This window comes from Euprymna scolopes, chromosome 45 (assembly GCF_053919585.1).
Source record: "Euprymna scolopes isolate OS-2025 chromosome 45, ASM5391958v1, whole genome shotgun sequence".
Lineage (NCBI taxonomy): Eukaryota > Metazoa > Mollusca > Cephalopoda > Sepiida > Sepiolidae > Euprymna > Euprymna scolopes.
Window position 1 is genome coordinate 24,258,988 of NC_136526.1, and position 4,975 is coordinate 24,263,962.

Here is a 4,975-nt window from a genome sequence, read left to right on the forward strand (position 1 = left end):
GGATATAAAACTAATCAATAAGAACAAGACGACCCTGTTCTATTTAGTTCTATCGGTAATAAAAGTAGACAAAACTCTTTTTATCTCCTTTCGTTCAGTTTTAATAATACCCTCCTCTCTCTCTCTCGTTCTCTCTCTCTCTCTCTCTCTCTCTCTCTCTCGGCAACCCCTCAGCAGTGAGGACAGTGGTCGTTGGTCGTGTTCTGGGGTTTAATGTGTGTGGAGATGGCCGACAAAGCCAATTCTAACCTTGCGCTGCATTTCACAGTTAGAATTAAAGATAAATAATTTAAAAAAATAAAAATTAAAGATAAATAATTTAAAAAAATAAAAATTAAAGATAAATAATCTTAAAAATAAAAATGAAGGATAAATAATTTTAAAAATAAAAATGAAAGATAAATAATTTAAAAAATGAAAATTAAAGACAAATAATTTAAAAAATAAAAATGAAAGATAACTAAGTTCAAAATCAAAAAAATAACATGAACATGAATGATAAATAATTTAAAAAAATGAAAATGAATGATAAATGTAATTTGTTTTAAATAAAAATGAAATATAAATCATTTTAAAAATAAAAATGAAATATAAATAATTTAAAAAATAAAAATGAAAGATAAAAAATTTTAAAAATGAAAAACAAATAAGCTTTAAAAATAAAAATAAAAGTTATATAATTTTAAAAATAAAAATGAAAGACAAATAATGTTACAAATAAAAATGAAAGATGAATAATTTAAAGAATAAAAATGAAAGATAAATAATTTAAAAAATAAAAATGGAAGATAAATAATTTAAAAATAAAAATAAAATGAAAAAGAATGATAAATAATAATAAAAAATAAAAATGAAAGATAAATGTAATTTTAAAAATAAAAATGAAAGATAAATAATTTTAAAAATGAAAATGAAAGATAAATACATTTTTTAAAAATCAGAACGAAAGATAAAGAATTTTAATGAAAACGAAAAATTAGTAATTAATTAATTTACTTCTTTTTATAAACAAACGATAATCATAAAAATGAACAATAAATATTTTTCATATTTCATAGTTTATTGATATCTGATGTCGAAAACTAACATATTAATGATATTCTATGAAAATTTTATAAAGATAAATGGCTGAAAGAAATCTCATTTAAAATTTATTTATATAAAAAGAAGATTAAATTTTCAATTTTTTCACAAAAAAAATATTTTTTATCCTTATGAGAAAATATAGAGTTTAAAAAATTAAACCTGATGGGAACGGATACATTCTAAACTTTAAATGAAACGTTTGAATTAATAATTAAATATATTTTTAAAAATATGAAACCTTACACTATTTTCCCGGCTAAATTCCCCCTTTTAATTGCACGTTTGAATTAATGATTAAATATATTTTAAAAAATATGAAACCGTATACTATTTTCCTGGCTAAATTCCCCCTTTTAATTGCACGTGTGTTTAAATGTAAAATAATTCTTCATTTTTTGTGTAAAATCACTTTTCAACCAGTTTTATAATTCCTGTGAAAATTTATTTGACAATTGAAACGGAAAATTTATTTTGCCAATTGAAACGGAAAATTACCTTATTTTGTTACGTCAACAGGTCACGTAACTTTAGTAACTCGGCCGCCTATTTCTGTAAGTTAAGAAAAGTTTTTGCTGATTTTTATATTTGGATTTTAAATGATGTATTTCAAATAAGTTTTCGTTATAATACCTGTACTTTATATATCATTTTAAAGAGCGTTTTTTCTAATCGTTTATATTACAATAAACAATTGTAATATAAACGATTAGAAAAAACGCTATTATGTCTTCTTTTTAGAACGTTGAATACAAGCTGGAAAAAAAGAAAATTCGCACAATTTTCTTTTTTTCAATTCAAGCTAGGTCGAAAAGCTTCTGAAACCGTTTGCGATATCAATGAAGCGTTTGGCCCAGAAACTGTCACTGAAGGCACAACACAATAATGATTTAAGAAATTTCGTTGTGATGACGAGAGTCTTGAAGATGATGAGTGTAGTGGTCGGCCATCGGATGTTGATAACGATCAATTAAGAGTCTTAGTCGAATCTAATAATGTTCATCATCGGATGTTGATAACGATCAATTAAGAGTCTTAGTCGAATCTAATAGTGTTCATCATCGGATGTTGATAACGATCAATTAAGAGTTTTAGTCGAATCTAATAGTGTTCATCATCGGATGTTGATAACGATCAATTAAGAGTTTTAGTCGAATCTAATAGTGTTCATCATCGGATGTTGATAACGATCAATTAAGAGTCTTAGTCGAATCTAATAGTGTTCATCATCGGATGTTGATAACGATCAATTAAGAGTCTTAGTCGAATCTAATAATGTTCATCATCGGATGTTGATAACGATCAATTAAGAGTTTTAGTCGAATCTAATAGTGTTCATCATCGGATGTTGATAACGATCAATTAAGAGTCTTAGTCGAATCTAATAGTGTTCATCATCGGATGTTGATAACGATCAATTAAGAGTCTTAGTCGAATCTAATAGTGTTCATCATCGGATGTTGATAACGATCAATTAAGAGTCTTAGTCGAATCTAATAGTGTTCATCATCGGATGTTGATAACGATCAATTAAGAGTCTTAGTCGAATCTAATAGTGTTCGTCATCGGATGTTGATAACGATCAATTAAGAGTTTTAGTCGAATCTAATAGTGTTCATCATCGGATGTTGATAACGATCAATTAAGAGTCTTAGTCGAATCTAATAGTGTTCATCATCGGATGTTGATAACGATCAATTAAGAGTCTTAGTCGAATCTAATAGTGTTCATCATCGGATGTTGATAACGATCAATTAAGAGTTTTAGTCGAATCTAATAGTGTTCATCATCGGATGTTGATAACGATCAATTAAGAGTCTTAGTCGAATCTAATAGTGTTCATCATCGGATGTTGATAACGATCAATTAAGAGTCTTAGTCGAATCTAATAGTGTTCATCATCGGATGTTGATAACGATCAATTAAGAGTTTTAGTCGAATCTAATAGTGTTCATCATCGGATGTTGATAACGATCAATTAAGAGTCTTAGTCAAATCTAATAGTGTTCGTCATCGGATGTTGATAACGATCAATTAAGAGTCTTAGTCGAATCTAATAGTGTTCATCATCGGATGTTGATAACGATCAATTAAGAGTTTTAGTCGAATCTAATAGTGTTCATCATCGGATGTTGATAACGATCAATTAAGAGTCTTAGTCGAATCTAATAGTGTTCATCATCGGATGTTGATAACGATCAATTAAGAGTCTTAGTCGAATCTAATAGTGTTCATCATCGGATGTTGATAACGATCAATTAAGAGTTTTAGTCGAATCTAATAGTGTTCATCATCGGATGTTGATAACGATCAATTAAGAGTTTTAGTCGAATCTAATAGTGTTCATCATCGGATGTTGATAACGATCAATTAAGAGTCTTAGTCGAATCTAATAGTGTTCATCATCGGATGTTGATAACGATCAATTAAGAGTCTTAGTCGAATCTAATAGTGTTCGTCATCGGATGTTGATAACGATCAATTAAGAGTTTTAGTCGAATCTAATAGTGTTCATCATCGGATGTTGATAACGATCAATTAAGAGTATTAGTCGAATCTAATAGTGTTCATCATCGGATGTTGATAACGATCAATTAAGAGTCTTAGTCGAATCTAATAGTGTTCATCATCGGATGTTGATAACGATCAATTAAGAGTCTTAGTCGAATCTAATAGTGTTCATCATCGGATGTTGATAACGATCAATTAAGAGTCTTAGTCGAATCTAATAGTGTTCATCATCGGATGTTGATAACGATCAATTAAGAGTCTTAGTCGAATCTAATAGTGTTCATCATCGGATGTTGATAACGATCAATTAAGAGTCTTAGTCGAATCTAATAGTGTTCATCATCGGATGTTGATAACGATCAATTAAGAGTCTTAGTCGAATCTAATAGTGTTCATCATCGGATGTTGATAACGATCAATTAAGAGTTTTAGTCGAATCTAATAGTGTTCATCATCGGATGTTGATAACGATCAATTAAGAGTTTTAGTCGAATCTAATAGTGTTCATCATCGGATGTTGATAACGATCAATTAAGAGTCTTAGTCGAATCTAATAGTGTTCGTCATCGGATGTTGATAACGATCAATTAAGAGTCTTAGTCGAATCTAATAGTGTTCGTCATCGGATGTTGATAACGATCAATTAAGAGTCTTAGTCGAATCTAATAGTGTTCATCATCGGATGTTGATAACGATCAATTAAGAGTCTTAGTCGAATCTAATAGTGTTCGTCATCGGATGTTGATAACGATCAATTAAGAGTCTTAGTCGAATCTAATAGTGTTCATCATCGGATGTTGATAACGATCAATTAAGAGTCTTAGTCGAATCTAATAGTGTTCATCATCGGATGTTGATAACGATCAATTAAGAGTCTTAGTCGAATCTAATAGTGTTCATCATCGGATGTTGATAACGATCAATTAAGAGTCTTAGTCGAATCTAATAGTGTTCATCATCGGATGTTGATAATGATCAATTAAGAGTCTTAGTCGAATCTAATAGTGTTCATCATCGGATGTTGATAACGATCAATTAAGAGTCTTAGTCGAATCTAATAGTGTTCATCATCGGATGTTGATAACGATCAATTAAGAGTCTTAGTCGAATCTAATAGTGTTCATCATCGGATGTTGATAACGATCAATTAAGAGTTTTAGTCGAATCTAATAGTGTTCATCATCGGATGTTGATAACGATCAATTAAGAGTCTTAGTCGAATCTAATAGTGTTCATCATCGGATGTTGATAACGATCAATTAAGAGTCTTAGTCGAATCTAATAGTGTTCATCATCGGATGTTGATAATGATCAATTAAGAGTCTTAGTCGAATCTAATAGTGTTCATCATCGGATGTTGATAACGATCAATTAAGAGTCT